This window comes from Myotis myotis, unplaced genomic scaffold, assembly GCF_014108235.1.
Source record: "Myotis myotis isolate mMyoMyo1 unplaced genomic scaffold, mMyoMyo1.p scaffold_m19_p_2, whole genome shotgun sequence".
Classification (NCBI taxonomy): Eukaryota; Metazoa; Chordata; class Mammalia; order Chiroptera; family Vespertilionidae; genus Myotis; species Myotis myotis.
Genome location: NW_023416324.1, coordinates 11,628,796 through 11,654,984, shown reverse-complemented (window position 1 = coordinate 11,654,984; position 26,189 = coordinate 11,628,796). Strand labels below are relative to the sequence as shown.

General features: G+C 49.4%; 1 protein-coding gene across 1 annotated transcript in view; it reads right to left on the bottom strand.

The window, feature by feature from the left end:
• ALPL (alkaline phosphatase, biomineralization associated) overlaps positions 1-25,602 on the bottom strand; it is a 55,398-nt gene extending 29,796 nt beyond the window's left edge. Inside the window, exon 1 of the mRNA XM_036351713.1 lies at positions 25,453-25,602. The gene's annotated coding sequence lies outside the window, so the exon portion shown is untranslated. The remainder of the gene's footprint in view (positions 1-25,452) is intronic.
• Between the last annotated feature and the right edge of the window lie 587 nt (positions 25,603-26,189).

Below are 26,189 nucleotides of genomic sequence, written 5' to 3'. Positions count from 1 at the left end.
GAGGACAGGGCCCAGGGACAGCGCTCCTCAGGCCTGCAGTGGGCAGAGCGCCCACGCAGAGCAAGGTCAGGGAAGCTGCTCGATGGACACACAGGCTTCCACTATCCCAGGGAGAGGACATGTTCTGTTCCGGGCCACCTGGCTCTGAGCCAAGGCTGGAAGCTGAGGGGGTGGGGGCGGGGCCATGTGCTGTGTTTCTCTGAGACGCTGGCCACCCCTCATACTCTGGTACTCAACACTCCTAGTGCAGGACCCCCTCTGGTACTAGATGGGGCTCTCCCATCCCCGCTCTCACAATCCACAATAAGGAAGGCACAGAGAGGGTACATGACCTCCCCAGGGTCACACAGCACATCAGTGGCAGGATAGGTCTCCCATTAACCAGCTAAGAATTTGGGGAGCTTTTACTGGAAGTACAAGGCAGTCTGCAAGGCAATGTGGATGCCAGTGTCTTGGAATTCCAGACATTAATGATTTGTGTCAACAGAAGAGACATTTCAGACTGTTCTAGAAAAATCTTTACTTTACTTACTCTGTATTCTTAATAACAGCGAACCTTTCCATAGCTCTTACTATGTGCCGGCATTGTTCTAAACACCGTGCCTATATTAACTCATTTAATTCCACAACAACCTATGAAATAGGCAATATTGTCCCTGGTTTTTAAAAAAGAGGCACAGAGAGGCTACGTGGCTTGCCCAAGGTGACAGAGCCAGGAAGTAACTAAGCCAGAATTCAGCGGTATTTGTGGGTGTTCCTGTCTCCCAGAGAAAAGGGTCAACTCCTAAAGCCGCCGGCAAGACCTGAACGAATACCTGTTCTCTCCGCCATGTATACATTGCGTATTTGAATGGATTTCCTGCAGCTACTATTGACTCATACTCACTGCACTCTTCCCAGATGTCATTTCACTGTATGTGCACCACAGCCCCCGGAGGGAGGACTTCCCCTTGTCCCTACTTTATTTTACTTATTTATTTTTAAATATATTTTTATTGATTTCAGGGAGGAAGGGAGAGGGAGAGAGAGAGATAAAAGCATCAATGATGAGAGAAAGCCATTGATTGGCTGCCTCCTGCATGCTCCCTACTGGGAATCGAGCCCTCAACCCGGGCATGTGCTCTTGACCAGAATCGAACCCGGGACCCTTCAGTCCACAGGCTGATGTTCTATCCACCGAGCCAAACCGGCTAGGGCTGTCCCTATTTTACAGAAGAAAGGTAAGGTGCCTTGCCAGAGGCCACATCTAAGACTGACCGAGTCCAGGTCCCTGAGCTGTGCACCACCCCTATGTGATCCTGGACACGCTGCCCCTCCCCCACGACCCCTTTGGCTGGTCCTCGCGCAGGACACTGGGCCACCATGGCTCTCCCTGCTTCTGGCCCCCGTGCCCCACACACCCTGGCGGCCCTTCCCTAGGAGAGGAAGCCTCCATCCGACAGATGGCCCCACACGGCCCTGGAAGAGGAGACTGAGGCGGCTCTGGACTGTGGGGAAATGGGCCATGAACTTGTAGCTTGCTGGGGGGTGGCCAGCATAAGCAGCATCCCTGGTGGCGTGTGCAGGGGGCTTGTCAATGCCCTGCTCGCGTCAGAGCAGGGAGTGCATTGATGCTTCCAGAGGTAGCTCTGGATAACGATGGTCCTCACAGTCCCAGAGAAGCTTCCAGCCGGTGGAGGCTCCTGGCTGCTATTGCACCGATCTCCTCAATGACCCTGGGAGGGACCAGGGCAGGGACTACGCCCCAGACAAGAAGCCAAGCGCACAGCTTGGCAGAGTCCCCCTTGCTTACTGGCTTCTTCGCCTTTCTAGGCCTCAGTTTCCTCTTATGGTCAGTGGGGGTCATCCCGGGGCGTGCCTGTCACTGTACTATTGCAAGAATGATAATTCAACAATAAACAGTGAGATAAGGGCAGGGATCTGGCACGTATGAAACATTCAGTAAACGTTAGCCAGTTGTAATAGTGATAACAAGTGTGCCGGGCACAGTTCTAAACGCTTTACCTCCTCACAACACTATGAAGTAGGTGCTATCATTGCTCCCAGAGAAGTTAAGTAACTTGGCCAAGGACACACAGCTATTAGCAGGACGCTATGAAGAGGGAAGGGAGAAGGTCTTAATGGAGCACCTACCATGTGCTGGGAGCTTTTTGTGGGATTGGTCAGCTCAGGATCAGAGAGAAAACTGAAGCTCAGACAGGGGGAGGAAGGTGCAAGGTCACACAGCAACCACGTGGGAGAGCTGGGATCTGGCCAGGCCTGTCTGGCACCATATCCAGTGTGCTTGCTACCCCCATCACGGTCATATGCCAACTTCCGTCACGGATGGAAGACCTGATGTCTCGGCCACCCCAGATACAGGAGGCTGGCGTGAGCGTGGCAGCTGACCTCACTGAGAGAGAGAGAGAGAGAGAGAGAGAGAGAGAGAGAGAGAGAAGTGACTGCTGCCAGACTCCCACCGTGTCTGTGCCCACACTGTCTCATGACCACCCTGGTCGGGCTGCTCCCTCCACGCTGACCAGCTCTTCCTGGGCTGTCACGTGATTGCCGCCTCCCTGGGGACTGTCCTATCTGGACAAAGCACTCCTTCCATGAAGGGAGGGCCTCGGCCACAGTGGCCCCCAACCTCCCAGGTCGGCCGGTCTGGGTTTCTGATTCTGCACAGAGAGGCTGAGTGCTCAAGGGCTGTGTCCTCATCTGCAAACCAGGGGTGATTAATGCCATTCTGCCTCCAATACTGGCTTCGGGGGGGCGGGGGGGCGCGGGAAGGCACATGTCTCTATGGCTTCCCACTGCCCGCCTCTGATGACTGTAGTGGAGATTTGCAGTAACTTATGGCCACTCAGAATCCATTCCTCCTGCCTGAGAATACAGCAGTTTCCCTTGGGAAGCGACTCCCCTTTCAGCCAGTGGTCCAGGTGGGAGGCTTTCTCCACCTGGATGGTGTGTTGTGGGGTGTGAGGTGGTGGCGAGGGCATTATGTGGAGCCTGAAGATAAAGCAACCCCTCAGCAAGGTCAAATAACGAGATGCAGAGAATCTGAGTCTTTGGGGACATTGTTTGAGCTCCTTGGTGCAGCCAGGCCTGAAGCCTACCCCTGATCATAGTTACATGAGCTAATTAATTCCCCTTATCGTTTGCCTGGGACTTTTGGTTACTTGAAACACAGAATCTGACCTTAGACCCGGTTTAGTTTTTCTCTGCCATGGTAAGCGAGCACGTCATAGCCTGCTCAGCCAGCTGTCTGCACCAACGAACAAATATTGCAAACAAGCTCAGGGTGGGTCAATAAGTTTCAAGTTCATGGTAAACTATGAGTCCAGCTGAATACAAGTTAGGTTCTCTTCGAATCTATAAACTTGTAGACGTCGTGTAGAAGGGCCTCCTTGGAGGGACTCGGACCCTCCCCTCACAACAGGTTGCTGTCAGTTGAGTTTAACAACTCTGCTCACTAGGTTCCAAGTGCCAACTGTGTGCCTGGCCCTGCGCTTGGGGCTGCCGGTGCCAGTTCCGATCTAGGCGCTTCCGTCTAATGACGATTGGTCATGATACACATGCTTACGGGTCTTACACAAAAGCCCTAGAAAGTCTGTGAACGGGGGAACACTTCTGCACCCATTTCACAGAAGACACAGCTCAGAGAGGTGAAGTGACTTGCCCAAGGTCCTTCCGTTAAAGTGGGGCAGGGCCAGGCCATGTCCCCGGATCTAACCTGGCTCCAAACCCAGTGCTTTTTCTCCTAGCCTTTGGGGTGGCAGGGATGGCACTGGTCATTTCTTTGAGGTAGTTTGTCCCACGTAGGGGCAATCAGAGTGGTTTAAAAGCCAAAGGAAAGAGGAAAACCAAGGATCACGGACTTCCTGTTTCCCAAGAGCCTTGGCTCCTTGAGAAGTCCCAGTGCTCAGGCCCACCCAGCTCTACTCTCCTACAGGGCTCACCTTCTGCAGCCTGTGGCCAGAGAGGGGCCAGGCACTACCCTGAAATCCAGGCCCCTTTCCTGGGCAGCCTTTGGCACCCCAAGCGACCTGTCCCAGCTTCACTCGTGCCTCTGCCCTCCACCTCTAAGCTCCAGCTGACTCTGACTCAACATTCCCTATGCACTAGGGCCTTCCCTATGTGCTATTCAACCAACATTCGTTCAACCACTGTTTATTGAGCACCTACGATAAGCCAGGTGCTGCTCTAGGTGCTGAACAAAACAGCCCAATTCCTGCTAGTGGGGAGAGCAGACAAGAAGGAAAATAAATAGAATGCCAGGTGGTGGTAAGTTTGATGGAGAAAAAGAAGGCAGGGAGGGGGAGGGGGAGAAGAGGTGACATTTACAGTTTTAAATAGACAGGTCAGAGAAGGTCTCACTAAAAAAAGTGTCCTGCTGTCGCCATGCAATAATCCCATGCAACCGAGAATGTGATTTCCAAATTGCAGATAAGGGAAGGAAAGTTTCAGGATTAAATCTCAGGCTCCTGCATGCCAATCTAACCAGTTGTCTCCCACGGGCCACCTCCCCTCACGGTACCAAATGGTACTCGGAGCCCTTTTGCAGATGAAGAAACTGGGGCTCCGAGAGGTGAAGCCATGTACCCAGACCCACGGGAACACATGGCAAGGCGAGGTTCAGCCCCAGGCCGTCCTCTGGGACTGCCTCTGGGCAAGACCCACATCTGCTTTTGCAGGCCTCCCGCTCCAGCTCCAGGCTTGTTGAAACTCGATCCTCCTCTTAGCTGATTCCACGTCCTCCAAGAGTCCTCCTCCCTCTCCCAGAGGCCCTTTGGCTCTCTTTCCCAGGTCATTTGAGCCCCTCATTGTCCAACCCACCCTTGCTCTGTCTCTTCAATTAACTTCTGGCCCATCACTAGGCCCACATTTGCACGAAACCTACAAAAGACATCTTGGGCATGGCCCAGGGCAGGCAGACAGCTGGAGCACACGTGTAAGGGGGTAGGGAGCGTCTCGCTAAGCTTTCCCCTCTGAGTTTGTTCGGTGATCCCCAAACCCAGGCTAATCGTTCTGAACACGGCAGTGTTGTAGAGAGACGTTGGCCGTGGAGGAGGTGGTCCTGGGTTCAGTCCTGGCCATGCAGCTTTGTAACCTCCAAAGGTCACTGGAGCTGCAGATTCTTCATTTGCAAAAACAGAACTAGTCACCCCTCTCTTGCAAGGTTGTTATAAAGATAAAAGGCGATGGAGAGCACCTGTCAAGAGATAACATTTAATAGACAGCGAACTGAGAAAACCCTTAGCAGTGCCCGGCAGACAAACATCAAGAATTTGTTGGACTGAATGGAGACGTCTGTATAACGGGGCACAACCACCAGCAGCAGAACAATAGCTGCATTCATCGGGCTCCTACACGCTGAGGTCGGCACTGTTAGTATCAATCCCATTTTACAGAAGAAGAAGGGGGGTTGAGCACAGAGAGGTCAAGCCACTTGCCTACAGTCACACAGCAGGCTAGTGGTAGGGATTATGCACCCAAACTGTCCAACTCCAAAGTACAAGCTCTTAACCATTACGCTAGGCTAGTACGTCGAGGCTGCGCGGGTTGAAATAACTGCTCACGGAAACATAGTGATTAAGTGCTGACCCAGGAGGGGGTCGTGGCCAGTGTCACTCCAGAACCTCTGTTCTTAAGCAACCACCAGCTCGTCAGAGCGAATAGGGACTCTAGGAATAGTACTCTAGCCCTACCCAACACTCTCTTCTTACCCCCAGCAGGAGCCTAAGGTCCAGAGAGGTAGTGTGACCTGTCCAAGGTCACAGAGCCAGGGCAAGCACCCTAGTTTCCTAATTCCAGAACCCCACGCCATCACGGAGTATCACACTGACCAGGAGGGGCCATCAGGAAGGAATCTTGAGGATGCACAAGAATTTTTCCAGCAGAAATAGAGGAAAGGCCGTTTAAGCTGAGGGAACAGCCCACGGAAAGGTCTAGAGGCCGTGAAGGTCTCTTTTTTGAGAACAATGAGCTGTAAGATGAGTGCAAAGGCTGGGGTAGGGGCAGACGGAGGATGAGGCCAGTGTTTCATATTGAGTATTTCCACCTGTTGTTTTATTTAACACTTTCTTATTGTTTTATGTTGCTACTATCTTTCCTTATTCCTTCTGCATGTTTCTAATGCTTATTTAAAATTCTTGGCCCGTTGGTTCTCATATCGCCGACTCCAGTGGGATCTCTAATCAGGTTGCTGGTTCTCTTCCTAAGCCATTGTGCCCTGGCTGATGATGCGGTGCCCGTGAACGCACTCCGCCCTAAGACTGACGGTGAGGGAGGACGAAGATAGATGGCTCCTCCCCTAAATCCACCCTCGAATAATAGAGCAAAATTATTCCTGGGAAAGGATGGGGAAAACAGATTCTCCTGGGGAGGCAGGAGGGGGTTTTAAACTGGTGTGTGTAGGGCGAGGAGGGTGCTGCTGCCAGGAGAGGGGTCAGGGAGTAGAGAGACGGTGGAGAATACTGTGGGAGAATATAGGGGTTGATTTCTGCTCTTGTCTCTTTGCATCAGGCCTTCCCAGTAACCTCCCTCTCCCCACCCACCCCCAACCCCCTTACACACCTACACGCACTGCCCTGGAACAATGAGGCCAATGCTCTCACTTGGACATCAGTGGCCCAGGCCGATGGCAAGTGTCTGCTGGAGTAACTTCAGGGCAGTGCAGCAGGCAACCTGGAATTGCAGGAATCAGTCACTCCACCACCCCTTCCCTTCCAGATCGCCAGTCTGGTGGATTCTGACCTGGACAGGCAGCCCCCTCCCCTGGCGGCTTCTTCCTGGGATGCTGAGGGTGAGGCCCAATCCTGTGGAGTTAGTTACTAGGAGGGCTGGGGGAAATGGTGATGCCAACCCCGGTGAGGAGCTGTGTGTTTCTGGTGCCTGGCGGGGGGCTGGGGTGGGGGGGCAGGGGGAGGGGGTTGGCCTCCCCTCCAGGACTGTCATTTCCTTGGGCTCAGTGCTGACAGAGAATAGGGTCAGGCTTAGCTCCTTTCCACCGCCAGAGAGAATAGCTGAAGACCCCCAGGAAATGAGCTCCTGGGTTAAAAAACAGGAAACCCAAGGAGCACAATGGCTTCAAACGAAACAAACGGATTAGAGAAACCACTGGAATTAGCCGTGTTCAACAAATGGACTGAGAATGTTAAATAAGCACTGGAAACAGTCAAAAGAAATAAGGAAAGATATTAGCAAAACAAAATAGAACAAGAAAGTATTAAAGGGCCCAAATGGAAACGTTCTATATGGAAAACCAGCTGAAATAACAAACATAATAGGCGGAATGGGCATGGCAACTGAGGAATGAGACAGGGAACTGGGGTATCAGATGGAGAAACACTTCCACAAGGAAGCCAGGGAGGATTAAGAAATGGTAAAACATCAGTTAAAAGTTAAAACATCAACTAAAATCCTATTCCACTAATTTGAAATGGATCATAAACCAAATTACGAAACCAGATTCATATAGCTTCTAGAAGGAAACATAAGAGGATATCTTCATGACTTTGGGGTAGGCAGGAAGACCTAACTTCATAAAAGAAAAAAATTGATAAATTGGACTTCACCAAAATTTAAAATTTCCTCTCATTGAAAGATACCAGTAAGAAATTGAATAGACAAGGCACATAATAAAAAAGAATATGCTCTCTGGCCAGTGTGGCTCAGTTGGTTGGACATTGTCCCTTGCACTAAAAGATTGTCGGTTCTATTCCTGGTCAGGGCACATGGCCAGGTTGCGGGCTCGATCCCCGGTGGGGAGCATGCAGGAGGCAGTCGATCAATGTACTTTCACATCAATGTTTCTCTCCTCTCTCTCTCTCTCTCTCTCTCTCTCTCTCTCTCTCTCTCTCTCCCCCCCCCCTTAAAAAAATCAATAAACTATTCTTTTAAAAAAAGAATCAAAGAATATGCACAGTACATATAGCTGACAAAGGACTTGTATCCAATAAAGAACTCCTAAGTTGACAATGGGAGGGAACTTGCTGGAGTGATTTGATTGTTTTTCTAAATCTTGTTTTGTGGTCATGGTTACAAGGTAATGTGCATTTGTCAAAACATTAAATTGAACACTTAAGATCAATGCATTTTACTGTATGAAAGTATGCATCAACAAAAAAAGAAAGATGGGTGTTAAAGTGCCAAATCTAGATAATAAATCAAGGAAAATAAATCAAGGGAGGAAATACTTGAAGAAATAATAAAGATAACTTTAGAAGTAAAAAAAGATGAAAGATCTCAATTTGAAAGGGACCCCAATATAGCAAACAGGACAAATGAGAGAAAAATGCACACCTAGAAATATTATAGTGAATATTAAAGGCAACAAAAACAACCCTACCCAGTTTGGCTCAGTGGCTAGAGCATCAGCCTGCAGACTGAAAGGTCCTGGGTTTGATTCCAGTCAAGGGTACACGTTCAAGTTGCAGGCTCAATCCCCAGTAGCGTGTATACAGGAGGCAGCCAATCAATGATTCTTTGTCATCATTGATATTTCTATCTCTCTTTCCCTCTCCCTTCCTCTCTGAAATCAATGACAATATGTTTTAAAAAAGACAACAAAGACATTCTAAAAGTTCAGAAGAACAGATCAATTAAAGGAATAAGTATCAAACTGAATTGACCAAAGTACCAAAGAAAATAATTTGAACTGAGAATTTTATATCTAGCTAAACTGTCATTTAAATGTTAAAAGCTAGTAAAAATTATTTAAACTGTTTCCATTTGGGGTGTATTATAAATAAAGCTCCTATGAACACTTATGTGTGAATCTTTGTACAGGTATATTTTCATTTCTTTTGAGCAAATCCTTAGGATTGGAATTGCTGGATCATGTGGTAAGTATGCTTCACTTTATAAGAAATGGCCAAAGTCACTGTACTAAATTACATTCCCATGTTTAAGGGCCCATGTTTGTACAAAAAGAGACCATATTTTTTCCAAAGTAACTACTTAAGTATAGAAACAAATTCCACAGATGATATTAAAGATATGGAAGGCTGACCAAATAACTTAGTAAAGTTTAGTGTTAACAAAATTCACAGATCAAAGAAAAGAACAAGAAGAACATGTATCTAAAACAACTCAGAATTAAAAATTCCAGATAATTTTAATCTGATATCAAGGGGGCTAAGGGCATGTTGGTGAAGAATAAGGGTTGAAGGGGAAGAGGGAGACCAAGGGGACTGAGAAAATGCTAATCTTGTCTTTGTGGGGGAAAGCTATTGCTATTTTTAAGTAATTAACATTAAAAATAAAACAGAAAAATCAAGATACATTGAAATAAAAAAGCAGGATGATAGAAACAAGTACATACACACACATTCTTTTCAGGAACACTCAAACATTTTATAAAAGTTGACCAGAGCTCAAGCCTCATATTTTAGATAGCAGGTTTCACATAGTTTACATTCTCTGACCATGGTACAAGTAAGTTATGTTTTTAAAAGGACAAACAATTCCCCAAACATGTAGAGATTAAAAACATCCCTAATAACTCATAGAACAAAGAAAAGTCATAATAGAAATTTAAACTTACTTAGAACTGAATGATAATAAAAACACTTACAGATAAATTATGGAATGTAGCAAAGAAAGGCTAAGAATTAAGTACCTAAGTGTCCAACACTTAGAAAAACAGAAACCTTCCCAAAATAAAAGGAAATTCTATAAAGCAGAAATGAACAAAACAGGAAACAAAGACTCGATTGAGATAAAAGCTACAAGATGGTATTTTTTTTAAAAGTCAGTAAACTTCAGGCAAGAGTAGAGAGAGAGAGAGAGAGAGAGAGAGAGAGAGAGAGAGAGAACACACACAATTGTTATGGAGAGAATACTAAAAACATGCTATAAGCAAACTTATGAAAATATATCTGAAAAAGTAGATTAAATGCATATATTCCTAAAAATATAACTTACCAAAACTGACTCAAAAAGAAATAAAGAACCTGAATAATATATTTTAAACAGTAGTTAAAATTTTTCCACAAAGAAAACATAGGCTGAGATGATTTTAAAGGTGACTTCTATCAGACTTCAAGAAACACATTATCGCCGAAACCGGTTTGGCTCAGTGGATAGAGCGTCGGCCTGCGGACTGAGAGGTCCCAGGTTCGATTCCGGTCAAGGGCATGTATCTGGGTTGCGGGCATATCTCCAGTGGGAGATGTGCAGGAGGCAGCTGATCGATGATTCTCTCTCATCGATGTTTCTAACTCTCTATCTCTCTCCCTTCCTCTCTGTAAAAAAATCAATAAAATATATTAAAAAAAAAAAAAAGAAACACATTATCTCAAGTTTACCCAAATATTTCAAGAGAACAGTAAAAGAGAAAATATTACCAACTAATTTTATAAGGCCATTATAATTGCAATTCCAAGGCAGAAAAGTACAACATACAAAGTAAAAAATAGAGGCACATTTTATTCATGCAAACTTATATAATTCTAAACACAATTTTATTACACCATAACCAAATATCACATAATGAACAAGTTAGGTTTATCCTAGGAATACAAGAATGGTTTAATACTTGAAAATCTATACATATATTAACTACATTAACAGATTAAAAGAGAAAAGCCATATAATCATCTCAAGACACTTTCTGAATGCATTTAATACAATTCAACACAAATTATTATTTTAAAAACACTCTCAAATAAGTTATGAATAGAAAAGAGCTTCCCTAACCAAAAAAAAAAGCAATTTATAAAAAATATGTAACACGTATATCCTAAGTGAGGAAACTTTAGAATAGTGGTTCTCAACCTTCCTAATGCCGCGACCCTTTAATACAATTCCTCATGTTGTGGTGACCCCCAATTTCATTGTTACAAATTGAACATAATTAAAGCATAGTGATTAATCACAAAAACAATATGTAATTATATATGTGTTTTCCGATGGTCTTAGGCGGCCCCTGTGAAAGGGTCGTTTGACCCCCAAAGGGATCGCGATCCACAGGTTGAGAACCGCTGCTTTAGAACATTCTCTCTAAAATAAAAATCAAGGCAAAGATACTTTGTACCATTATTTTTATGTAAGATTGTACTGCCAGTCCTAGACAGTGCAATAACATAAGAAAAAAGATTAAAAGCATAAAGATTAAAAACACAAAAAAACTATCATTATTTGTAACTGATTGTCTACATAGAATCTACAGATGATTGGAAAAAGAGTTGAGCAAGTTAGTTTGATAATATCAAAATGCAAAAACATCTACTGCATTTCTATACATCAGCAACAAAGACAACTGGGAAACCTAAGAAAAAATGGGAATCTAGACAGAAAAAAAATTGAATTGGATCTCTATCTTATACTAGATGGATCAAGGTCTTAAATGTGAAGGAAAAAAACCTAACACACACACACACACACACACACACACACACACACACACTTTAAAACATTTAGTAGAAACTGTAGGTGAATAGCTTTTTGACCTTGGGATGAGGCACACTTTCTTAAACAAGACCCCAAAGTACTAACTGTTAAATTACACTGTATTAAATTTTAGAATTTCCATTTCCAAAACATGATGAGACTCAGGAATATAAAGAACTATTACAAATTAATAAGAAAAGGTCCCCCCCAAAAAGGTGGGGGGACAAATAGAAAAAGGGGCAAAAGACATTCCCACTAGAGAACTCACACATGTACTCATACAAACCAGCCTCACTGGTAATCAGGGAATTGCAAATCAAGTCCACAATGAAAAATCCTTATACTTATCTGGTTGGAAAAAATTAAGAAGTCCAATAATACTGTATATTGCAGAAGATGCAGACCATGAGGGCTTCTCATATATTACTAGTGGGAATGTAAACAGATACAATCATCATGGAAAACATTTTGCTCCTATCTTGTTAATACTGAACAAATGTTCATAGATCCTATGACCTAATAATTCCACCCATAGGTATATATCAAGAGAAAATCTCTAAATTCATTCATTAGAAAGCATGAACATGGATATTCATAGGTGCTTTTCCACACTAGGAAAAACTTGAAAATAACCCAAATGCCATTAACAAGAAATTGCATAAATAAAACTTGTGGCAGTTGCCCAGGGGAATACAACAATTATGGATGAATCTCAGCAATACAAGACTGAATGAACAAAAAATGTCTCAGGAGATTGTGCATGACAACCTTCCATATAAATATATTTTTTCACCTACATGATTTTTTTTTCTCATTAAACTTTGTTCTAATGGGTCTCAAAATTCTGTGACAGGTAAGTACTAATCAAAAAAGGCAAAGGGGCCCTGCTGGCGTGGCTTAACCTATGAATCAGGAGGTCACGGTTCGATTCCTGGTCAGGGCACATGCCCAGGTTGCAGGCTCGATCCCCAGTAGGGGGTGTGCAGGAGGCAGCCAATCAATGATTCTCATCATTGATGTTTCTATCTCTCTCTCCCTCTCCCTTCCTCTCTGAAATAATAAAAATATATATTTAAAAAAATAAGTAAACAAAAAAAGGCAAAGGGAATGAGAAACTCTAGATACCAATATATGAAACATATATATTTTATAATAATAATACTAATAAAAATATTAATAAAAATAATTTTAAAAGGCAAGAAAATGAGAAACCCCCGATTCAGGATAGTGGTTACTCCACAGGAAGGAGGGTGGCTGGGAGAGGGCCGAAGGAGTCCAAAGGACGATGCCAATTACTGTCAACATTCTAGCCCTGGTACTGGATAACAGTTCACAGGTATTTTAAATTTATTTTTAATAGACAAGAGGGCCATTATGGACCAATGATGTGAGTGCTTGAAACAAGGATCATGCGTAATCCTTCTATAGGCCCCAGGGTCCATAAAATAATTTAAATGAAAACAAAAATGCTCAATAAATATTCACATTTTGCCAAGCACTATGGAAAGTTGTTGACATGCATTATAGCTCACTGAATCCTCAACAATTTTTTTTTAATATTTTATTGATTTTTTTAACAGAGAGGAAGGGAGAGGGAGAGTTAGAAACATCAATGAGATAGAAACATCGATCAGCTGCCTCCTGCACACTCCCCACTGGGGATGTGCCCGCAACCAAGGTACATGCCCTTGACCGGAATCGAACCTGGGACCTTTCAGTCCCCAGACTGATGCTCTATCCACTGAGCCAAACCAGTTAGGGCCTCAACAATCTTTCAAGCCAGAAGCATTCAGTAGTCCCCCGTCACTGTGGCTTTGTCTCCCAAGGTTTCAGTTACCTGCAGTCATCCACAGTCCGAAAATATTAAATGGAAATTTCCAGAAATAAACAATTCATACGTTTTAAATTGTGCACCATCCTGAGTAGCGTGAAGAAATCTCTCGCTGTCCCGCTCCAGCCTGCCCAGAACATGAATCATCCTTTGTCCAGAGTATCCACGTAGTAGATGCCACCCACCCAGTGGTCTCTTAGTAGCCATCTCAGTTATCAGATGGCCTAGAGCGGTATCGCCACGCTTTGTTCAAACAACCCTGCTTTTACTTCATAGAGCGCTAAGTAGTGATGCTGGTAATTCGAATTTGCCCAAGAACAGCCGTAGAGTGCTTCCTTTAATGAAAAGATGAGTACAGTACAATAAGGTATTTTGAGAGAGAGAGAGAGACCCCATTCACGTAACATGTATTAAGTACATTGCTAATATTGTTCTACTTCATTATTAGCTACTGTAGGTAATCTCTTACTGTGCCCATTTTATAAAATAAATGTGATCATAGGTGTCTGGTCCATCCACAGCTCCAGGCATGCACTGGGGTCTTGAACCGTGTTCCCCATGGGTAAAGAGGGACTACTATAGTGCTAGCCCCGTTTTTCTGTGTAAACTTGGCCATGATCAATCCTAAAGAACCTGCTCTGAACGACGACCCTTCACCAGGCCCGAGTCTCACCTTCCTCCTGTCAAACTAGGCGAGGTATATAACTCTTGGCAAACAGTGATTTAATAAATGTCAGCCTTAAGTCAGGGAGGCTGTGAGGGCATCTTGGCGAGAAGTTGGTTGGTGGCAGGGGACCTAGATCCAGTCCCATTACCTCCCATTGTGACCTTGGGAGGCGTCACTTCTTTCTGGGCTCAGCTACCCGGTCTGTCCCTGGGGAGGGGTGGGGAGTGTCAAGCCCCAAAGACCATTCCTATTCAACTGTTTTTAAAGGGGCCATTCAACAACCGGGAGGTCACCCTACCCCTTACTTCTCCTGGCCCCTGCTCATTCTTCCAGAGCCCAGCGGATGTCTACAAGCTCGGGGTCCTGCGCATCTTTCTGACATCATCTCCTGGCCCCGACACCGCCCAGACCTTCTGTGCCCCTGCTCGTCCCCCGGGATTTCTGCAGTGGCTGTTCTCTTGCCAGGAACACTTGCTTGGCTCACTTCCTCTCATTTTCCAGTTCAAAGGCCACGTTCTCCGAGCCCGTCCTGCCCACGCCGCGTGAAGAAGCCCCACCGCACCCCAGCCCCTCACTGTTGCCCAAGCCAGTGTATCTTCTTCCCAGTGCTCAGCACCACCTGAAGTTAAGGACTTGATGGTCTATCTCTTCCAGTGCAATGGAGCTCCGGGAGGAAAGACTGCAGCTCGCGGCTGCACCCCCAGCACCTGGAACCACATCAGCTAGAAGATGCTCAGTCAATATTCGTTGGAGAAAAAGCAAACAAACAAGACTGAACGCTGCCTCCTCCAGAAATCCTTTGTGGTCATTCTGCCCATGGCACGGCTAGGTGGCCTCCTCTGCTCCCGCGGCTCTTGCATTTCCCTTTACCCTTCACCACCTGGGACCCTGTCTGGGTCTGTTCACACAGCCATCTCCCCACACACTAATGCTCTTTGAAAGCAAAAACGGGACCAGATCCATCTGTGAATTCCAGCACCAAGCCCTGAGCCTAGCTGGCATTGGGCTAAGGAAATGTTTGTTGAATGAATGAATGAATGAATGAATGTGCTCCTGTACTCACCTCCCCCCTTCCTGACTCTGCTTCTCCTTCTCCACCTGGACAGGTGCCAAGAAACCAGCACCCACTGAGCAGACAAGAAAGGCCACTCCCACAGGGACTTCCTAGAACAGGGGAAACCCCTTCTTCTCCCACCAGGAGCTACTTCCAGGCAGTGAGGGGACAAAGCCTGAGGCCAGTGCTGTCCTTTGTCACAGGAATCATCCGGCACAACAAAGCGAACAAGGACAGGTGTTCTCCCCATATTTTGCCCTCGCTGATGGGACAAGGAGGTTGACAGGCCTGCCTTGGAGCCCCAGCTAGAGGCTTCACACAGCTGAGCACTGCTTGGCCAGGGGCCAGTCGGTAAAAACTGGATTATTCAAATCATGTAGCTACTCAATAGGAAAAGGAAGGATCCTCCTCCTAACAGGGGAGGTGAGGCAGGCAGGCCAGCCCAGGAACTTGGGCGCGCCAGGAGGAAATTTCAGAGCAAAGTTGTCACACAAGCCAGCGTGTTGAGATTTTCCATCCCAAGAAGACACTGGAAGCTTGAGATAGAACCCGGGAGGGGCAGGCCCGAGGCCAGAGTCCTGGACTGAGGCTGGGGCCCGTCCACCACTGAGGTTTCTGAGTGAGCAGCGGCTTCAGCCAGGCTAATTGCTCTGGCCTTCCCCTGACCCTGGTCCTGGAGACACCAGGACTGCCCCACTGGGCTCCCTACCTCCATCTCTCCCTTACCCCAGGAATTGTGCGGGGGACAGATAAACTCTGCACTTCTCAGCTCAGGGAGCAGGAAGTGTCACGTAGTCCATTGCTGCCTCCTATCCCCTCCCGAGTTGGGCTCCGGGAAACCATCAGGTTCAAGAAGAGTTTAACCATCTGGCCTGCAGAGATTTATCTAATTAAGTGATTGCAAGCCCACACTCTGGAGCCAGGCTGCCCAGGTTCAAATTCCAGCTTTGCCAGTTATGAACTGCATGACGTTGGGCAAGTCCCTTCCCTTCTCTGTGCTTCTACTCACCTGTAAAAAACAGGGGTTCCAGCCCTAACCGGTTTGGCTCAGTGGATAGAGCGTCGGCCTGTGGACTCAAGGGTCCCACGTTCGATTCCGGTCAAGGGCACGTACCTTGGTTGTGGGCACATCCCCAGTAGGGAGTGTGCAGGAGGCAGCTGATCGATGTTTCTCTCTCATCGATGTTTCTAACTCTCTATCCCTCTCCCTTCCTCTCTGTAAAAAACCAATAAAATATATTTTAAAAACAAACAAACAAAAAACAGGGATTCCAGTACCTGACCTGTGGGAGGTTAAGAGGACCAACTATCAAAGGGTGTGGAAAACACTTACTTAGCAGGCCCCATATAGGCACCCCGTGAATGATAACGCTTACTGTATTAAACAAATTAAGATGGTCTAGACCAGATATCCCCAACACAGACACGTCCTCCCTCACCAGAGGCAAAAGGGGAAAGACTCCAGGCTCTGGATTCAAATCCCAGCGCCTCTACCCACCAGCTCTGCAACCCCGGGCAGGTGACTCAACCACCCTGAGCCCCATTTCTGGCTCTAGATACTACAGATCGCAGCAGTATCTCCCTCCAAACTGGGGTGCTAGTCCATGTGGCTGGGCAGTGCCAAGGAACTAGGGAGCTGGCACAAGTCAGGGCTGCCCCAGACAGGGGCAAGCTGACAGATTGGTTTCACTTCCTGGGAACCTTCATCTGGGCCCCAGCTGCAGGGTGTGATGTACAAGTGGTCATTCACTCACCAAATGTGTATTAAGTGCATACTATGCACCAAGAAGCATGGTATATATAGATGTGTTACTCCATGTACAGCCATTGCTATTATTATTATCATAGTTATCATTATCATCATCATCATTATTATTAAAGAAATTGAGGTTAGGTGCTGGGGGTACATTTGTGAAGAAAATGAACAAAGACTGGTCTGAGGTATGACACTGGGGGAATCCACACGGACAAAGGGCCTGAGCCGTCAATAGGAAAACTGGCTTGTCCTGCTGCCAATCACCAAGAAACCGTTCATGAACTCGTGTCATGAATGGGAGAGGAAGACACAGTGGAGATCTGGGAGGGGCAGCCTGGGGTGGCTCAGGTGTCAAGCCAGCAGGACAGCCTTCACAGGCTTCCCCACAGAAACCAAGCCCTGCTGGGCGCAGAAACCCCTGCCAGGGGTGGCAGCCTTTCACTCACTCAAACTTGTGTGACCTGGTGAGACATGGAATTCACGAATGACTCAGACGGGCTTCCTGCCCTTCAGGAACTCATACTCAGAGCCAGGCACTATGTGGATAATCAGATTACAAAGGACTCGAGATTTCTGAGCAAGATCGAGAGAAGCAGCCGTGATGCCAATTGGCCGTTCGGGCAGGTGCAAAGGCAAAGATGGGACAGGCTGGGACACATTAAGAACGATCTTAGCCTGGGGTCCTGACCAGAGTTTGAGGGCTGGTTTTGCCACCGATTTGACTTGAGCCTCAACATCCCCTTTTGCAAAAGGAAGAGAATACGGGGGCTGCCTGAAGGAGTCGGGGGTTCATGAATAAGAAATCGCTTTAGAAACAGAACAGCGGATAGGCGCCTGGAAACTGAGGCTGGGAGTATTAGAGTGACTCACCCAGGGCCGCATGGCTGGTTAAAACAGGAACTAGAATTGGTCCATCTGGGATGGGGGCCCAAGTCCAAGCCCACATCAGCCCCAACAACCCACCCTGGGCTCCCCTGGGCCATCTGCTCAGCAAAGGTGCAGGGAACAGGTAGGACACTGAATTCTCTGGCGGAGGGATCACCATTTTTCTAACGTGCAAGACAGAGGCCTTGGCTGTGCTACCCTCGTGTCTACGGAAGGTCCGCGTGGAAGAGCACCACTTCCCACAGGCAAGTCAGTGCCACGGTCGTGAGTGAGGGATGATGATGGCGAGCTGAGGAGGAGCAAGGACAGCGTCCGGCAGTCCCCACACCGAGCTGGAGGGGCGGGGGGAGAGGGGAGGGGGGGAGTGGCTTCAGGGTTAGAAAGATGTGAATTCAAACCTCAGTGGCTCCACTGGTTCATCAGCTGGAGCAATTTAGGTGAGTTACCTCACCTGAGTCATTTTCTTCACTCGAAAAATGGGCTGTGACAGGGATCAAAAGTGTGAATGCATAGTCCTAGCCGGTTTGGCTCAGTGGATAGAGCGTCGGCCTGGGGACCAAAGGGTCCCAGGTTTGATTCCCAGTCAAGGGCATGTACCTCGGTTGCAGGCTCCTCCCTGGCCCGGACCCTGGTCAGGGCTCGTGCAGGAGGCAACCAATGGATGTGTTTCTCTCACATTGATGTTTCTCTCTGTCTTTCCCTCTCTCTTTCACTCTCCCTAAAAATCAATGGAAAAATATCCTTGGGTGAGGATTTACAAGAGAGAGAGAGAGAGAGAGAGAGAGAAAGAAAAGTATGAATGCATAGAAAGCATTTAGCAGAGTCGCTGGGTGCCTAATAACTATTCGGTAAATGTTAATAGCTCTTATTAGTAATGTTATTATTACTGTTGATAGGATACTGCTATTATTATGGGGGGGGGGGGGGCCAAGATCTGCAGGACCATCTGAAACCAGCCTCCTCCTTTCACTCTTACTTTCAGCCTGGGTTGTGACCAGCCTGGAAACCTTGAGGACTGACCTTGAGCACAGCTCTGAGCCCCATGGGAGGTCCCCACCCCCCACCAGGGGTGGGATCTGGGCAGTCTCTCTGAGTTCCTCCTGCTCTCCCAGACAAGACAAAGGAAAAGAAGACTCCGAAGCACAGTGACACTGACCCTGGGTGCCACCCTGGGCCTGTCCCTCTTCCACCCCTGTCCACACAATAATTAAATCTAATTTGGTCCTGGGATGTCCTTCAATCTTACGTGCCAACTCTAAGGAGTTGATAGGGGCTGCCTGGAGGACTGCATTTAGAAGGAATTTGAGGTTTAGAAGAAAAAACAGCAGTGGTTGATTAGTGATGTCTACCATGAGTGTAGGACAGGGGAGTGGCAGCATGCATGCCAACTATTTGCCACACATGAACTAGAAAAGCCCTAAGGCCTTCCCTCCCTCGGTGCAAGCCGTGGTGGTCAGGGAGGGTAACCGAAAGCCAGAAGCGGGAAAGGACTTGCCTGCGGTCACACAGCTTGAAATGGCAGATTCAAACCCAAGTCCCTCTGGGTTCCTAAGGGTGCTTCCTGCTAAGACTCTTATTTCCTTTTCTTGATGAAAACAGGTGTCCAGGCCCAGACCAACTGGGAGAACAGATGCCTTTGCCCAATCAGGAGTTGCTATGCTTGGTCCCTCCCTCTGAGACCTCCCACCCACATCACTTTGCAAACCCCAAGGACAGATGGATGGTTCTACTGAAAACAAATGTATACACCGCAGTTCCCCGAGGGCTTATCTCCAAACATAGAAAATGTGAATCCAGTTGCCAATCTGATTGAGCAAGAAAGCATCTCCACTTCCCAGCTGTGTGATTCTGAGAGAGTTACTCAGCTCCTCTGAGCCTCAGTTTCCTCTTCTGTAAAATGGAGAGGGTAACAAGTTAAATCCACGCAGGCCATTCACAGAGACTGGCTCAGTTCCTGACACTGACAAGACCTTAAACGTTAATCGTAAGTATTAAGTGAAGAGGAAAAATTAAAACACAGCATTTTCACCAAAACACACTCAGGTGATCCAGGCAAGGGCCTGGGCCCGCTGCCGAGGGGAACTCTGGTTATCTTCGACATCTTGATAACTGAAGCTGAAACAGGAAGTGCTATATTTTATGGCTTCAAAATAAAGAAGGAACTGGGTCCTTCTAGGAAGCTGGCTGGTGGAGAAGGAAGCAGCCTTGAAGGGGCGCGTGGGCAATGGTCGGGGACTAATGGGTATGTTTCCGCTTCCCGGCTGACTTAGGGCCTGTTTCCTCGTCTGTAACGGGGGGGGGATAACAGCACTTGCGCACAGGTCTGCTCTAAGACTAGGCCATTCCAGGCGAGGCACTGAACACCACACCCGACATGGCAAGGTGAGCAGTGGTGTGTCGGTGGGAGGGGGAGCAGAGAAACAGAGCAGGTATAGGAGGCCACGCAGGCGTGAGGGAGGGGAGGGGCCAGAAGGAGCCGAGTCACTTTTTACCCAGCATGGTGGCAGATGAATAAGTTACTAACTCCATATATTAAGAGGCCGGTAAGTCAAAGTGGAAACAGGTGGAAGGAGAGAGACAAATGATAGAGAAAGGCCAAGTCTGATACAATCCAGTGGCGGCCAACCATGAGGCCTGGGGGATGATGGGACAGAGACCTGAGACCTCAGCCTGGGGTCTGAGAGGGTACCCACCCCGTTGTCTTGTAGACAAAGAAAAGGTGGATCAGCAAAGGCAAGCGCTTGCCTTAACCGGAACTCACATGGTAGGGCCTTTGAAAGGTTCTCCCAGCCTCCCCTCTGCTCTCCTCCCTTCCCTGGATCAGGACAGGGTGCCAGAGGCACCTGGAGGAGGGGTTGACACCCAAGGTGTCTGCCCTGAGTCTCAGTCTCCTCAACTAAAACACCAGGCAGTGAGGTAGGTGAGGATCAAAGAAAATGTTGGTGCCTGGTGCCCAGCGGTCCTTACAAAATGCTGCTTCCCACACGGGCAGGCACGTCTCTGACTCTGCAGGCTCTAGGACCGTGGTTACTATCAGGAATCCGAGCTCCCCTTGCTTATCTTGTACCCCCAGAGCAGTTTGTGGAGCCCCTCTAGACTCTCCCATCTAAGCAGTTGCCCTGGAGCTTGGTCGGAGATCTGTGCTGCAACCATGGGGCCTGCCGTCAGCACCTGGTCTCTGCTCCCAGTGGAGGGAGTGGAACAGGGTGCTGTGACTCAGAGTACAAGGTGGTGTTTCTTGTCTGTGAAGTGGTGACCAATGACTAGGTTCTTTGGGAGTGTTAGGTAAGATGGCAGATGTCAAGGGAGTCCCTTCCCTCATGCCTGAAGCAGCCAGCACTGCCTGACCCCTAGGGGTAGGCCCCAGACTCTGCTCTCTGAGCCCCAACAGGCTGGTGCTCTGTCACCTGCCAAATCTCTGGATCCTATGTACTATTCCTGGGGACCCCCCAAATAGGAAGAAAGCCCCCTCCACTTTGCCAACATGTCAGAGACTGCCAGGCCACAGAAGAAGGACTGATGTCCACGCATCCCGCATTCCCATCCTGAGTCCCTGAGTGCTGGCCCAAGCTTCATGCAGTCATTCAGATGAGATTTGAGTCCTCCTTCCATGGCCTCGCACACTTAGCTCAGAAACTGCAAGCTCAGAAGGCAGGTAGCTAAAGTCAAAGAGACAAGTGGGCTGGAGGGAGTGGTGGGGACTGCGGTAAAGTGGACAGAGCAGTTGCTAATGAGTTCCAGCCCTGGTGATGGGCAGCGATGTGGCCCACTGTGGGTCAACCATCCACCACACCTGTCTCTTGCCACTGGAGGGAGGCAGTTTGTGACTGACCTGCCATAACCTAGGCCGTAAATGTTTGAGGACCAGTTGATTAAATTAGACCCATTTCAAGCCTTAGGTACGTCTCATCCCCCGACTCCTGCTCCTCAGGCATCCAGGTTTACAAATGCGGAAGCTGAGGGTCAGAGAGAGGAAATGACTAGCCCGAGGTCACACAGGTAGCGCATCAACAGGTCAAGGACTTAAACTCTACTCTTCTGAGCTGAAGATCTTTCTCTACCAACGTATACACTCTGTATCCTCCCTTGAACAATTCTTTCTTTTCAAAAATAAACATAAAACCAGGTACATGAAGGAGGTACTACGGGCAGGATACACACCCAATTCAAGACAGTGGTTACTTTGGGGAAGGTCGTGCGCCTAGAGCTGGGAGACTGAATTCATAGTCCAACTCTGCCCTAGGCAGCTGGTGACCCTGGGCAAGCCTCCTCCCCTCCGGGGGCCTCAGTCTCCCGGGTCTGCAAAGCAGCCAGTTGGCAGAGCCAGCCTCTAAATGCCTCCCAGTTCTGAAATTCTAGGCATTTGTGAGGTCTCCTTTCTGGCCAGCCATGGCCTCAGATGAACATAAAATAGTAATAATAATAATAATGGGGAAGGCAAGTCCACACGAGCAGGAAGGAACACTACAATTTTTAGTGAAACCCGACTCCCGGTTACTGGAATTCAGAAGGAACGATGGTAATACTTGGGCAGTTTAACCACCAGCCTACAGTTAAACAAAAACACATCTGGTTTAACTTCAATTTCCTCATCTCCTCCCCCACCCCCTACCCTCATCTCAAATTTTACCCCTTAATTTGAGAAGTCAAATTAAATGCAAACAATTGATTTCAGGCCACAGTGAGGTTGAGAATTTCAGCATGGAAAACTTTAAGTATGAAGTTTTTCTGGGAGCAATTATGAAATGCTGGGGGGTGGTATGGGATGGTATAAAAATATGGAAACTATTCTCGAATGTTCTTTGGACACTGGGCATCCTTTAGACATTGCTGAGAGCCTCATAGGAGCCTAACAGAGAGGCAAAGTGACTGGCCTCAGGTCACACAGCTAGGAGTGGAACCCAAGGTGCTGCCCCCAAGCCAGCATTTCCCTTGCTATCTCCCAGCCTCTGTAACCTTAGCAGGGCCTTCCCTCCGGCCTCCAGGATCACCTGTGTGTGAAGGAAAACGTTGCTGACACTGCCCCACAAGGAGTAACTTCTCAGTAACAGTCACTAACACAGGCTCAGTCCGGTGCTGAAAACCATTCATGATCTTGCTGACCCCTCATAGCAATGCTTCAAAGTACATGTTATTAACCCACATTACATATGGTTTCCTCCATCTGAGGTTCAGAAAGGGAAAGTGACTGGTGCAGGGGCACGGAGCAGTGCTGGGAATGAACCTCCAATCTACTGCCCCTAGCTGCCCTCTCAAAGCGGGGACATCTCTAGAAGGAAAAAGAAAAAAAACACACACACAAACATACCCAGCTCCAGCCTGTGCTGGGGCGCTGAGTCAGCATTCCTGTGGCCACGGCGAGATTTCTGAGCGCTGGTTCCCAGCCCAGCTTGCTCACTCTCCCTGCAATGTTCTCATGGAGCGCTGAAGTTTGTATTAATAGCTCCAGTCTCTATTTCAAGGTGAGAACTCGAGGCTATGCTGCTGGATCCTACCCCTGGATTAAGAGGCCTCACCCCCAGAGATGGGTGCAACACGGAGATCGCTAGACTTGGTATTCTAGACACCTGGGCTCCATCCAACCCCAGCTCCCCCAGGTAGCACGTGTGTCCTGGACAAGTCGTTTCTCCTCTCCAAGACCTGCTTTTTCAGCGGTAGAGTCAGGACTACTCTAGCTTACAGGGAATGCCGGGTATGTAAGCCAGAGAACATGTAGGGCTTGAGTTTGAGTTCACCCCATTTCCAAGCTGGGACACTTGGAGGCACAGGAACAGGTGGAGGGCACAGCCCCCCTCCTCCCCCCCTCCCCCCCACCCCCGATAATAGCCTCAGGCACAGAGCCCAGGCTCCTGGCCAAGGCTGTGTTTAGGATGGTAGGCATCGGAGTGTGGGCAAGGAAGGCGCCCGGCCACCCTACAGTGCAGCCCACCAGGGAATGGGCAAGAACCTCTACGGAGGTGTCTGATGGGTTTCCAGGGCTCAGGGTCAGTGACATAACCATATACCCAGGCTCGGCATGGCGTTTTCTGCCAAGATTAGAACTGATGATAGCCAATATTTTCTTAAGCACAGACACTGGCTAACCACTTGGCATACATTAAGCTAGACCTCACCACCAGTAGGTACTATTCGTCCATCTCCTCAGCCTGAAGGAGGAGACCAAGGCATGACAGGGAACAGAACTCCTTCCAGGTCACACAGCTAGGTTGCCTTGTCTATTCGTGGGGACCAAAATCCCTTTCCTTGTGAATCGCTTGATTCCAATTCTATAACATCTATTTCAAAGGCTGAAAAAAAAAGTTTGTTATGCAAATGTCTGAACGTCTGGGCTTTTGTCTGCTTGATTTACTGCTTGATTTACCCAGCAGAACAGGGCTGTTAAATTTTGTTCCTGGCCTCAGCTCGGTTTGATTCCTCACAATAGTCTTATGGGAGAGGCAGCCACCCATTTGACAGGTGGGGCCATGGACCCAAGCCTGTCTCAGTCCAGGGGCTGGGAAGTTGGGAAGCTGTGTCCAGGGGCCTCATCTTACGGAATTCAGAGGCATGGAGTTCAGGAAGAAAAAGGGAGGCAGAGGGACAAGGGCAGGGGCATGGAGTTGAGGGGGTGGGATGGGGAGGACTAGATTTGAAGAGGGCGGGTCTGGAGGGTGGTGGGAGGCAGGACTGAGCCCTGGAAGGGCCAGAAGGAGGAATCACCTTTCCGCCCCTCATCTCCCGGGTGTTAGAGTGGGAAGTAGGAAGCTAAGGTTGTAGGGTTAGTCTGGGTTCAAATCCTGATGCCTATTTGCTTAACTTCTTCACGAGTGTACCTGCTTAACTTCTCTGAGCCTCACTCTCCCCACCTGTAAACACTGATGCACGCCAGGTGGTGGAGGTCTGGGGCACAGTAGGCACTCAAACCGTTGCTTCATCTTCTCTGGGGTGGGAGCCAACACCTGCCCGCCTGGGAAACCCCGCCCCCCTGCGGAGTCTGAGCTGTTCCCAGGACCCAACTGCCCGGTCCCCTCGGAGAATCACTCGTCTTTGGGCCTCCGGGGGTCCCCCCCCCCCATTAATTGTTGGAAAGGGTCAGAAAGAGACGATGTGGGGGAAGACAGGGCTTCCTCAGCTCCCACACCACCATTGTTGACTATGCATTTAACCCTTCTTACCAGACTGGGCCCTGGAACCAGCCCTGAGCCACCCACTCACCTGCGCACACGCCCAGAGGAGGGTCGCAGGCTCCCTCGGCTTCCGGGGCTCCAGAGTTTTGACCCATGGCTGCTGAGCCCACCCCGACTCCCCCAGCGGCTCCCGGACACTAGCGTCCCCCTCCCTCTACTGCTCCCCAGCTCTGGCCCAACTACTTGAGACCCCACGAGGGCAGCCCAGCCCCCTCCCTGGCTGCTGTGGCGGGACCTAGGGGCTATTAGGTGGGAGGCGTGAGAAGGCACCGGGCCGGGCGCCGGGGTTGGAGCCGGAGTCTCTAGATCTCCGACCAAGGGTTCACCATTGGGGCTGCTCAGCCCCCGGGCACGGGGTGGGGGCGGGGGAGGGGCGGGGAGGTGGTGGTGGTGCCTGGGCCAGGATGGAGGTCCCGGGAGCGACCCCGGAGGCAGAAGAGCCTGGGACGGGGACCTCCAGTCCTCCCTTCGCGGGAACCACGTCCAACCTCCAGCCGCCCAGCGCGCCCGCCGGGGGCCTGGGATGCGCGCGAGGACCCAGCGGGACAAGTGGCTGGGGGTCCCGAGGCGCTGCGCTGGCGGTTGGGGGCGCGGAGGTCCCGGCCCTGCCGTTTATACCCCACCTCGCCGCCATCCCGGGGCGAGCGGAGGATGTGGGAGGGGCTGGGGAGCAACCAAGTTCTCGGGGCCCCGGGGAGCCGGGCAGCATCGAGTCCTTACCTGCGCAGAGTCCCTGGGTTGGGGTCTGTCCTGGCACGAGTGACGCGCGGTGAGCGCGCTGGGTCCGAGGGCGTGAAGCGGGCGCACGATGCTGCCCGGCCACCACCCCCGCGAGCTTATAAAGGCGGCCGCGGGGCCCGCGCGCTGCCGGGGCAGCCCTCACCCACCCCGCCCCCGGCCCAGGCCCCGGCCCTCCCCGCCCCCATCCCGCCCCCGCCCCGCCCCCGGCCCAAGCCCGGCCCGCCGGTCTGGCCGCGAGTCCAGGGCGCCCCCTGCCGGGGATCGGGGCGCACCCCCTCCTCCGCTCCCGCCCTGCGCGGGGTTGGAGAGGAGCGGGTGTCGCTGCCGTCGGTTCCGTGGATTCCGCCGCCCCTGAAGCTCTCGGCCCCCATCCACCTCCGGGCTGCCGGGCGCAGCTCCCCCTCTCCCCGCCTCTCCGCCTGTGTCCTTCTTATCTAATGTATCTTTAGCTCCGACTTCGTTCTGTGTCGTTGTGGGTGTCCTTCTGGCGCCCTCTGTCCTGCCTGACCCTCTCTGTGCACCTGTCTCTGTCGGTCTCTTTGCTCTCTCTGTCTCTCTCCATCTCTGTCCACCTGTGTCTCTGACTCTCTTCCTTGGCCTCTTCTTCCCACTCCACACCCGACCGCCGGCCTCTTCCCTTCCCTGCCCTTGCACGGTCTCCTTGGCCAGGGCTGGAGAAGCCAAGGAGATCTAGGAGGGTCGGTGCCGCCAGGGGT